The sequence below is a fragment of the Dipodomys ordii genome, unplaced genomic scaffold (genome assembly GCF_000151885.1).
Source record: "Dipodomys ordii isolate 6190 unplaced genomic scaffold, Dord_2.0 Scaffold78, whole genome shotgun sequence".
In the NCBI taxonomy this organism is placed as follows: domain Eukaryota; kingdom Metazoa; phylum Chordata; class Mammalia; order Rodentia; family Heteromyidae; genus Dipodomys; species Dipodomys ordii.
In genome coordinates, this window is record NW_012267294.1 from 6,540,785 (window position 1) to 6,552,616 (window position 11,832).

At 51.9% G+C, this 11,832-nt stretch overlaps 1 protein-coding gene across 2 annotated transcripts in view; it reads left to right on the forward strand.

Annotated features, from left to right (window-relative positions):
- The window catches only part of Cd2 (CD2 molecule), a 20,322-nt gene extending 10,850 nt beyond the window's left edge, over positions 1-9,472 (forward strand). The window contains exon 7 of one of the 2 annotated variants that reach the window (XR_001175375.1): positions 9,267-9,472. The gene's annotated coding sequence lies outside the window, so the exon portion shown is untranslated. Of the gene's footprint in view, positions 1-5,176; positions 5,195-9,266 lie in introns of those variants that run through there. The other variant, XR_001175376.1, reaches the window with a different exon arrangement.
- The last annotated feature ends 2,360 nt before the right edge of the window (positions 9,473-11,832 follow it).

Genomic DNA, 11,832 nt, shown 5'->3' on the forward strand with positions numbered 1-11,832 from the left:
ACACACACACACACACACACACACACACACACACACACACACATACACACACACCCGGAGCAAAACTGCTGCTAAGGTAGATCTTGATATTCTTAACCCCCCTACCCCCACCCAACAGCAAGATTGAATTTATTCTGGTCCTGTGAGTTTGTAAACCTCCTCATTGGCTCACAGAACTCAGCCAGGCTGGACCACACATCATGACATTGATTTTGGCGTGTGGTTTGCAGAATTAGTCTTCATAATGAAGCCTTTGCCCATTGCTAAATGCACAGGGCACCCATTGGGGATGGTAACTGAACACACAAACCCGCTCCTCTGGTTTAAGTGGAGAGAAAGTGGGAGTGGGGCCTGAGGTTTCCGCCCTCGCTCTCCAGTGTGCCCTGGGGCTTGAACTCAGGGCCTGGGCACTGTCCTTGAGCTTTTCTGTTCAAGCTAGGACTCTACCACTTGAGCCACAGCTTCACATCTGGCTTTTTGGCAGTTCATTGGAGATAAGAGTCTCACAGACTTTCCTGTCCAGACTGGCCTTGAACCCCCAATCCTCAAATCTCAGCATTCTCAATAGCTGGGATTACAGGTGTGAGCCGCCAGCACCAGGCTCTTAGAGAACGTTTGATAGAGTTGCTAATGTTGACACTGGCTTAGCACATCCTTGCACCAGTGATTTTCGTCCCCGTAGCCTCCTCGCCTCCCCATCCAACCCCGGCTCCTTTATATTTGGTCAACGGCTTCAGATAGTAGCCTCTGGCTCTAGTTCCGCATCACTCCTGAGGGTGGTCTGTCTGTCTGTCTGTCTGTCTGTCGATGGGCCCGAGAGCCTCTAGGCAAGGAAATCAGGTCCTGGGTGGCTGTGTCTGCTCTCCCTCCCATTCCCTCCCTGGCACCTGGCCCTGAACACTGTGCGTTCTCAGTGCAGTCAGTGAATACTTGTTGCATTGACTTCTCTGAACGTCACTCATTAGCCATTCCGCTGGCGTTGCTGTGTCTGTGTTGGAATGATGGATTTCCAGACACCAGGACTGAGGGGGTGATTCAAATCCTGGGGGGCTCACCAGACCTGCCCGGGGACCTGCTTTCTCCTTTCCACGCGGCTAAATGCGAGGCGCAGAGCTGCGCCCCCCCAGGATTGCTAGACAGCTGCCCTGAATCTGATGCCATTTCTAGAATCCGTGGAGGGGCTGAAAACAAGCCCCTCCCCCACCGACTCTGTCAGCAGAAGAGCCAATGAATGGGAAATTAATGACTCATTGAAAGTCCTGGTATCCTGTTCCCAAGGGCTTGGAGGAAGTACACCCCAAGATTTCCGATTTCTCCTCTGAGCAGCTCCTTCAGACAACTGCAAGGGTGACAAGGTCTCCATTATTGGAGGCTCAGACCTTTGAAGGCATTTTCTTTTTTGTGTGCTGGTACTGGGGCTCGAACTCCTGGTACCTCCAGTTTTACTCTCTGGAGCAATCTATTTCCAACCCTTTCAGACACTGCTTCTGATATTTATATCTACATTGATATATGTGTGTATAAATAAATAAATAAATAAATATTCTTTCTTGTTTATTTGTTTATGCTGGATCTAGTGTTTGAACTCAGGGCCTGGTTGCTGTCCCTGAGCTTTTCCAACTCAAGGCTGGGGCCAAAGCTCCACATCAGGCTTTTTGGTGGTTAACTGGTGACAAGAATCTCCTGGCTTTTCCTACGTGGGCTGGCTTTGAACCGTGATCCTCAGATCTCAGCCTCTAAGTAGCTGGGAGGCCAGCCCAGGCTGCCCTTGACCTCACAATGCTTCTGCCCGTCACTGACCCTACACCTGTCCTTCGGGTCCTCTTCCTCTCGGGGTGCAGCATCCGCAGGAGGTTATCCTCCCGCCAGGTGCAAGTGCCACCCTGGCTGGAGAGCAGGCTCCATGGAGACTGCCCAGCTCCCCTCCTTTAGTGCTGCCCCGCGGCGTGGGGTCCCCTGGGGCAGTGCCCTCTAAGGAGAAGCCCAGCACGCTTCCCGTTCTCGTGTGAGTCTGCGCACCTCTCCCCGGTGGGCCACCCAGCGTCCCCCTGGGGAGCTCCGGCCTTCACCTGCTGCGAGCGAGCAGCGAAAGGAGCATCAGCGGGTGAGTCACAGGTCTGCCGGGACCTGGGGCGTCCGCTGACGGCAGATGCCAGCCTGCGGGTGAATCAGCGCCCAGCCCACGCCCCGATGTTCAAACCGCTTACGCAAAGCGAAACCCTGCCTAGGCTTTTGTTCCATTCCTAACCAGCTGACTTAAAGTGGGAAAACCAGTGCTCAACGGTTCCAGGAAAAGCTGAGGCGGAGACAGAAGCCTCTGGCAGGCAGGGCGGGGTGGGGGGCCACGGGGGAGGGAGGGGGACCGGCAATTTCAGCACACGAGGTGCATCTGTGAGAATGGATGGGCAGAAAAAGACAAAAAGACACTCATGGTATCTCTGTGGATGAAGGTGATTCAAGCTAAGGGAAGAAAAGGCAGCAAACAGAAAAAAATGAGAACAAAATTTACCTTAGTTCTAAACTGCATCGGTGTGAGTAGGAATGCTAGCATACTTCTGTCTAGTCTTTTCTCGGCATGTCTGTGTTTTATAAAATGGGAGTAAGTTCTTTAAGCTGGTTGTGCCTGGTTGTTCTGTAATTTGTTTTCCTTGGTCAGTCATGGGACTTGAACTCAGGGCCTGGGCTCTGTTCCTGAGCAGCTTTGTTCTAGGTGAGTGCTCTACCATCTTGAGCCACAGCGCCACTTCTGGTTTTCTGGAGGTTCATTGGAGATAAAGAGTCTGATGGACTTTCCTGCCTGGGCTGGCTTTGAACCTCGATCCTCAGATCTCAGCCTCCTGAGTAGCTAGGATCACAGGCATGAGCCATCATTACCCAGCTGTTCTGTAATTTTTTGTACACATATTCCCACTCTACACAGTCATTTGGGTACACTTTGTTTGCAAGATGTGCTCCAGAGCTTTTTTTTTCTGTTATAAATAACATGACACACAGTTTTTAATATAAAAATTGGCATACATTTATAGTTTATGTCTATGAATACTTCATTTCTTTTTGTAGTTGTTGTTGTTGGTACTGGACTTGAACTCAAGGCCTTATGCTCTCATCTGGATGCTTCATTCAAGGTTGTACTCTGCCACTTGAGCCACACCTCCACTTCTAGCTTTTGCTGGTTAATTGGAAATAAAAGTCTCTCAGATTTATTTGCCCAGGCAGCCCTCAGATCCTTACTTCCTGAAGTAGCAAGGATTACAGGCATAAGCTACAAGTGCCAGCTCATTGCCTGACTTGTTGCTGTAGACCAAAACTCATGGGGTCTGGTCTCACGAGCCTGTGACTACAACACAAAATCACCTTCACTTGAAGCCCAACATTTGTACTCTGCACTGCTGCCTCCCAACTACTAAGAAGTGTGCCCCTTCCCAAGGCTGCTCCATGCCTCCCCCTGCTGGGGGAGCAGGAACCTGCATCACCCCCCCATCCAAGGTGGGGTACACTCTGAGCCCTCCCCTCCTCCTGATGGCAGGCCTGTGCCCACCCTGACACCGAGGCAATCGGTGGGGAAGGGGAAGGCAGCTGTGGTGAGGCCCTGCAGGCCTGAAGAGATGACCCTGTGCCAGGAGTCTGTCTGTCTGTGCATGTGTTTGCATGTGTATGTGCATGTGTATATGTGTATGTGCTGGTCCTGAGGCTGGAACTCAGCCTGGGTGCTTTGTCTTAGCTTTATCACTCAAGGCAGGAGCTCTACCACTTGAACCACAGCTCCATCTTTGGCTTTTTGCTGGTTAATTGGAAGTTGGAATCGTACAGACTTTCCTGCTCAGGCTAGGATTACAGGTCTGAGCTGTGGAAATTGTCTTAAATGACGCTTCACTGGGACAAGAGCATGGATGGATGTGTGCGTTTGAGATGAAGATGGGCGGCACTGGGCTCAACCAGTTACATAAGTGAGGCCTCTGCATTCCGTAACTAAGTTAGCATTTTTGTCCTGTGAGGCTGCACAAACTAACAACCAAGAAAGCCTGAGATGTTTCTCCTGGGACGGGCAGTGGCCTCTTCCTGGCTGAGTCCAGTTCCTCATGTTCACTGCTGACCACACCACGGGGCTCTGGGGGTGGGGGGGTTACTGTCCCATCACAGATAGCAGATTAGGAGTGCGCATTGATAATCGTGTCACACACTCACGCTGAGAGGCATGAGTTCATAGCTAAAGTCAGGTGCTTCAGAAATCCCAGCCGAATGTGGTGGCTTCACAAGGTTTAATCTTTGTTTCTTCTTTTTTAATGATGGTCCTTGCCATTAAACGAGTCTTCTATTTGGTGAAATACGGTACCGTGGTCATTGGGGAAAATCTAAGTCAAAGACTGTCCACAGGACAAAAGAGCGCATGACCTTAGTGGAAGGGGAGAGGTGTGGTGATAAACAGCAGGGCCCTGCACTTAAGTCCAGAAAATCAAGTAAACGATGAAGACATGAGGCTGCAGATCAGCTCTGTCAGGGTGCCCCCCGGGCTCGAAGTGATGCTAACGAGAGCCGTTGCTCCCAAGAGTGGAAGCCAGTGCCGCCCTGCGGATAGAAATATAGCCTTCCCAAACAGATCTTTCTAGATCTTGTTGATGGGGTTTGAAATATTTTATTGCCCCACTTGAAGAGGCCCATTAACAGACTAGAACGAACATTTTTATTTGAGATTGTGCTTTGGAATCAAGGGTTGAGAGTCACCATGAGAAAGGACTGCGAAGAAACAGCCTGTGTTAGTGTGCCGACACATGTTAGTGGGTGCAGCGGTATTGGGTGTGACGTTATTGGTGTGGTGTTATTGGGTATGGGGTTATTGGATGTACCATCAGAACTGTTGGCTGGAACCTTTTCTGGCCGAGCCCAGCGGAAATGTGTCTGTTGTTTCCACATCCGGGAATAGCCATGTTTCCTGTTTGCTCTTATGAAGATGGACTGGTATAACTGTCCATAGTTCTCTTTTTGCTATGGCTGCCAAAATATTCAAAAGGCAAGCTTAGGACTATACACCTTGCCAGATTTAGACGTGGACTGGCACAGGTTTATATCCTGCACTTACCTGGGGTTCATATCGACTTATCTTCTTTTTACCAATTGTTCCATATCTTCTCTTTACTAATTGTTCCTCTCCCCTGTCCCCCACTTTGTTTGTAGTGAGGCTTGAACCCTGGGCCTGGGTGCTGTCCCTCAACTCTTCAGCTCAAAGCAAGCACTCTACCACTTGAGCCACAGAGCCACTTCGGGTTTTCGATAAAAGTCTCATGGACTTTCCTGCCCGGGCTGGCTTGGAAGTGCAATCCTCAGATCTCAGCCTCCTGAATAGCTAGGATACAGGTGTGAGCCATCAGCATCCGGCTTTCATTATTTTCAAAATAATAATCCTGCTGTGTCCATTATGCCTCTTTTGGAATAAATTGGGGTTGTGAACAAATACACACAATGTGGAAATGGATTCGTATTCACTGGAGAGCTGGGGAAGAAGAGGAATGTGGTATTCTTCCATACAGCTAAGGAGCAGAAACTATTTGAAGAAGAGGAATGAAATCTCTCCTGGAATTAGAGCAATTCTACAATACTTACAGGCCTGTCTCAGGAAGAGGAAGATGGTGCATTTGTTCTATGGGAATTCACGGTGATAAAACCGGTGGAAGTCTGAGAGGAAAATGACCAAACCTGCTCAGGGCTCAAGCTGCACCTAATGAGAAGACTGCTTGGGGAAATCATGTGAGGGGAAGGGCTGGAGTGAACTGCAGGTGAAGGGGTGGGGTTGTGAAGGGCTGGGTTCCCGATGGATCTGGAAGCTCTGGGCTGCTGTGGGCCTGTGGTTGGTGGGACAGAATCCAGGACAAAGGGAGGAGGGGGACTAGCTCAGAACCAGCCCTGGGTGGTGCCCACATGAGGTGGGGGTCAGCCCTGCCCGGAGAAGACCAGCGACCTGTGGGCCTTCCCTTCCCCACCCTCCATCCTCCAGCCACAGGGAAGGAGCTGCTCTCCTTCTCAGGAGGAGGCGTGTCCTCGGCTCTGATTGGCCAACAGTGCCCTCATTGTCCCCAGACTGGCTCTGCCCTCTCCACCTCTGCCCTCCTTGCCTCATTGCTTGGCCTCCAAAATGACGAGAGCCTGCCGGGCACTGGTGGCTCACGCCTATAATCCTAGCTATTCAGGTGGCTGAGATCTGGAGATCGTGGTTCAAAGCCAGCCCAGGCAGGAAAGTCCATGAGACTCTTATCTCCAATAAACCACCAGAAAGCCGGAAATGGTGCTGTGGCTCAAGTGGTAGAGCGCTTGCCTTGAGCTGAAGAGCTGAGAGACCGCGACCAAGCCCAGAGTTCAAGCCCCATGACTGACAAAAAAATAAATTAATTAATTAAAAAATGACGAGAGCCTTTCCCAGGCAGGCCCTGAGTTCCAGCAGGGGGCGGGGCGGGGGGAGCCTGGGCCAGGCTGCCAGGGGTTCCTTTCCCACCTCACTGGCTGTGCGGATGCAAGCGGCTCCCTCAGCCCTTGCTGTGAAGAGTCACACCTCCCTTCAGCACTCCGCTGAGTGGACCCCACTCCACCAAGCAGTCTCCACTCCCGGTTGGCATCTCTTGTCCCTCCCCTCCTCCCCCTCCTGTCCCCTCCCCTTCCCCTCCTGTCCCCTTCCCTCCCCTTCTGTCCCCTCCCCTCCCTCCCTCATCTCCCCCGCTGCCTTCCTGCCAGTCTTGCAGCCCCAGGCTGGCCAGTGTGGCCTTTGAGGCTGGGGTCCCGGGCCCGTACACAGAATGGGCAGGGGAGGGACCCCTTATGGCCTGCCCTGTCCCCCCACCCCTCCCAGTGCCCCCACCTCTCCCCCCACCCCTGCTGTGGAGGGATTTATGGTCTGAGAACCTGAGAGCCCTGGGGTTGGGCCAAGGCTGGACACTTGGTTCTAAGTGTGGGGTGGTGGTTATGGCGAAGAACAGTGTCTGAGCAGCCGCCATTCCTGCCGTTCCGGAGGGAATCCACCCCTCTCCCAGAACCTTCCCAGGTGGCAGGAAGGGGGTGAAGGTCCGGGGGTCTCCACACAGCCAGTCCTCACCACTCACTCTGGTCCTCAGCACCCCGGCCCCACCACCCACCCCGGCGCTCCCACCCGGTCTCCGTGTGTGAGGTTTCCCATGTCCAGGACCCACCCAGGGATGAGCTTGTGTGTCCTGTCCCTGGACAGGTCCCCTGCCCCCCCCATCCTCTTCCTGCCACGTTCTCCCCTTAGAGCCCGCTGGCCATGGGCTGTGGCCTCTGAGCCCTGAGCCCACATCCACCTCCCCTCCTTTGGGCAGTGACGAAGTCCTGGCAGGGCTGGCTCCCGACGTGAGCTTGAGGCCCCTCTGGACCTGGCTCGTGGGAAGCGTTCGGGGAAGTCTTGAGAAGCTGACCAGAGAGAGTCTGGAGCTGCAGCATGATGGGAGATTCTAGTGTGAGCTGGGAATTCCAAAACAGTCCTATGAATGCTGCAGACTGGAAAGACGGCTCATTCCCCTCCTTTCTCCTCCCCTCTCCTCCCCTCCCCTCCCTTTCGTTGTTCTTTTCTGTGTGTCAATACTGAGGCTGGAAGTCAGGGCCGCACACTTTCCCTAGGCTGGCACTGTCCCTTGAGATACAGCTTCTCTTCTGACTTTTTGGTGTTTTAGTGGAGATGGAGTCATAGATTTTCCTGCCTGGGCTGGCTTCAAACAGTGATCTTCAGACCTCAGCCTCCTGAGCAGCTAGGAAATGTGTCTAAAGTGGGTAGGGTATCCATCTGGAGTTTTAAAAAAGCCAAGAGGGGAGCGCAAGGCCCTAAGTTCAAGCCCCAGTGCTGGCACCAAAAAAATTAATTAAAAGTTAAATGCAGATGAATCTTACCACAAAGTATTTCATATTCAGTGGGGTGGCTGGAGTAGAAATATTAACACACCCAAATCTTGGCAAGAGCAGAGAGGAACAAAGGCGGTCAGAGCAGACAGGGCGGGGAACTGGCATGGCTGCTCCAGAGACGGAAGACATGGCCTGGAACCGTGAGCAGGCACCCGGCAGCCTTGTCCCATCCCTGCACCTAGCACGTGAAGATAGACTTCTTGCAGCCTGGCCCTGAGTTCGCCTCTGGGATCGGAGTTGAACATTTCCTTTGCCCAGGTGATCTGATGCTGGGACCATGTTTTGAAATATCATCCTAGCTGGGCACCAGCAGTCACACCTGTCATCCCAGCTACTCAGGAGGCTGAGATCTGAGGATCATGGTTCAAAGCCAGCCCAGGCAGGAAAGGCTGTCAGAATCTTATCTCCAATGAACGACCAGAAAACTGGAAGTGGCACTGTAGCTCAAGCAGTAGAGAGCTCTCCCTGAGCTGAAAAGCTGAGGGACAGCGCCCAGGCCCAGAGTTCAAGCCCCCTGACTGACCAAAAAATGAAGGAAAGAAAGAATGAAAGAAAGAAAGAAAAAAAGAAAGGACTCTGATGTTCATCCACTAAATTAATTTGCATAAACAAATAGAAAGTTTATTCCTAAACATGAAGTTGCATGGCATTGATGATAAAGCAGCTAAGTTGCATGAGAAGCTATAGACACAGGGTTAGCAGTCGCTGTGGGGTGGGGTGGTGACATGGGGTGGTGGCATACAAGGAAGGGCATGAGAACCTTAGAGCTCTGGGAGACTCCAGCGTGAAATTTCTTGGGCTAGCAGGAGACGGACAACCACCAGGTTCTCATGGTGGTTACATGGGGAGGGGAGGGAAGGGCCTAGAAGACCCAGGATGCCAGATTGGAGCCTCCCCCGTCTTCTGGTTGGCTAGAGATGGATGGCACCAGTGTGTGCTCTGTCAATAGTCTTGCAAGCAACTACATCCATCTCTGGCACAAGCGCTGGGAACTCTGCCCTCCAGCCTCTGGCTGAACCCGTGGAAAGCACAAAATTCCACAGCACTTCTTTGCGCCCCCCCTCTCCCCCTCCCCCAGCCCATATCCAGAAAGTGAATGGGACGTGAATCCTCTGTGCTCTTCCTCCTGCCGGGCCTGACACCCCCTCCCCCCCGCACCTTACACCCTCAGACTCCCACCACACACCCAGTCAGTAGAGGTGCAACCAAACACGCACAGCATAGGAAACACACCCTTCATCCTCACGCAATATAACTGTAGCTCCTGAGAGGCAGGCAATCACACCTGCCGCTGGAGGGAGGAGTTTTTGTTTCTAATTTGTATCCTCAAAGGCTCTTTCACAGCTTGTTTTTGTTTTATGTTTCCTCAGAACAATGAAGCTGGCTGCCTGCGAGCTAACCCAAGGCCCACAGATGCCTGCCTTCTCTTTCTTATCAACGCTAACTACCTGCCTCACCAAGGCTCCTCCTGCCAAGCTAGAAAGCTCGGTATTCAAGTATTTGCTGAAGCGAGTTCTCAGCCAGTTGGGTCTCTGTCTCTTGGGGCAAGCAGAAATCTAGGTACTTCCCAACAGCTAGGATTACAGGCATGAGCTACTATGCCTGACAATAGAGCAGACTTGAAGTCCAAGTTCCAGCTTGGGGAAACAGGGGAGGAAAACTGTTTTCTCTCTACCTGACCTCAAATAAGGAACTGAGGTCCTACAAGTGAGGCTGACAAGAGCCGGATGGGCAAGAGAAACACAGAAGGCTATTAATACCATGACACATGGGACATCCAGCCATCAGTCATTCAAATGAGCAGCTAGGCCTAGAGCCAATGTTTGCTGCTGAAGGAGGGTCTCACAGACTTCTTTGCCAGGGCTGGCCTGGCATGGTGGTCCTCCAGATCTCAGCCTCCACAGTTTTCATCTGCGGTTCCTTGGGAACTGGTGATGTTGGGTGTATGTTCCCCACACTGGTTGGCTGTTTGTGGATCTTCTGTTCAGAGATGGCTGTTCCGATGATTTACAGTCTGGTTGTTCTCTATTCTGGACATCACCCTCTCCTCAAGGGAAGAGTCTGCAGCATCACCTTCTTCCTGCTCTGCAGGCTGGTACTCTCTGGATTGTTCTTAGGCCCATTGATGGGGTGCAACCCCCATGGGACAGTTCTGCTTCTATTGCTTGCCTGTGCTCAAAACCATCCTTGCTGCACTAAAGTCTTGAAGTCTTTCCTCTGTGTTTTCTGTTGTTTATTTTTGTTTGTTTGTTTGCTTTGTTTTTTTCTGTTTTGAGGGTCTAACAACATAGCCAGGCTGGCCTGGAACTCACAATGCTCCTGCCTCCATCCACCTTCCCAGAACTGGGATTACAGGCATGTGCCACCACACCCTGCTTACCTTCTACTTGTTTGTAGTCATTTGATCGTTTTCCAGTGTTTACAGTAAGATCTGTGACCTGTTTTAAGTTGATTTCTGGATGTATAAGAGAGGGTTTGCATCTCTTCCTTGGCATGTGGCTATCCACATTTTCCGGTCATGTTTATGCAAGAGTCTGACTTGGAAAATGCATGTTTGGGGTGCCTTTGTGGAGAGTCAGTAGGCTGTGGGTGCATGGTTTTATTTCTGGGTTTGCTCTTCTGTCCTGGGGGGGCTGTGTGTGGATTTTTATGTGTGTTCGCTGCCGCTCAGCAGCACGGCTAGCGATGGATCCAGCTTCACATTTTTCCTGAAGACTGCCAGGTTATTCAGGGTCTTTTGTGGTTCTATATGAATGGTAGCCTTTTCTTTTTCTTCTTCTAATTTTACTTCTATGAAGAATGGAGCTATGAAGAATGGCTTCTCTTCCTCCCCCCTCTCCTCCTCCTCCTCCTCCTCTTCTCACTCCTCCTCCTCCTTTTTGGTGCTTGCTCTCTCTAACAACTCTCCTATAAGAACGTGCCAGGGTCCCCTGAGAGCAATCTTAATTCCTCCATGGAGTGGGCAGCAACCTAGCCACTGTCACAACAACCAGAGCTTAGAAGTTCCACGCCCTGCCTCCTACCAGGGAGCGACCTTCAAGCCACCCGCCAGAGGGGAGCACATACCACACCCCAGCTGGAGCAAAACGTACCCACAGCAAACACCTTGGAGGAAGATGACATGCAAGAGGAAGATAACTGGGAGCCCAAGAGCATGACCAACTAGAAGACGGCAAATACAGCTGCTGGCTTACGCCTGTCATCCCAGCTACTCGGGAGGCTGAGGTCTGAGGGTCCAGGTTTGAATCCAGCCTGGGTAGGAAAGTCAGTGACACTCTTATTTTCAGTTAACCAATAAAAAACCACAAGATTGGCCGAAATGGTAGAGTGTGAACTGTGAGCGAAAAAGCTCAGGGACAACCCCCAGGTCCTGAGTTCAAGCCCCAGGACTGGCACACACATGCATACACATGCAAATATATATGTGTGTGTGCACACATACAGCAGCAGCTATTACAACTGTTTTCTGAAAGCTGTTTGTTACTGATGCCTGGCTGTCATTTGCACAAAGGCAGCTGGTGTCAGCCACCGAGGGGGTTTGGAACAAAGGAGGGATTTGTCAGATTCCATCCTCCATGCCCGAGATCCCGGGGCAGCCGAGGCTCATGGAGACAAGGGGTCTGCGTGTTCGGGGCAGGGGCTCACTGTGCTGGGGCAGATCGCTCTGACAGCTGGGAGATTCACACGGTGCAAGTTCATTCCTTGTCTTCCACTCTCCGGTGCGGGAAGTTCATTCCTTGTCTCTCCGTGCTCCACTGTGGGAATCCTGTCAGGAGGCTGGCTCCTCTCTTCACAGGAGTCCAGAATCCTTCTCCTCCAAGGGCAAGAAGAGCTCTCAAGGTCATCCTGAGGGGAGGGGGAGGAGAGGGAGGGATGGGGGGATTATATGAGCTCAACCGGCCAGTACTGGAAAAAGCGAGACTGTCACAGAAAGAG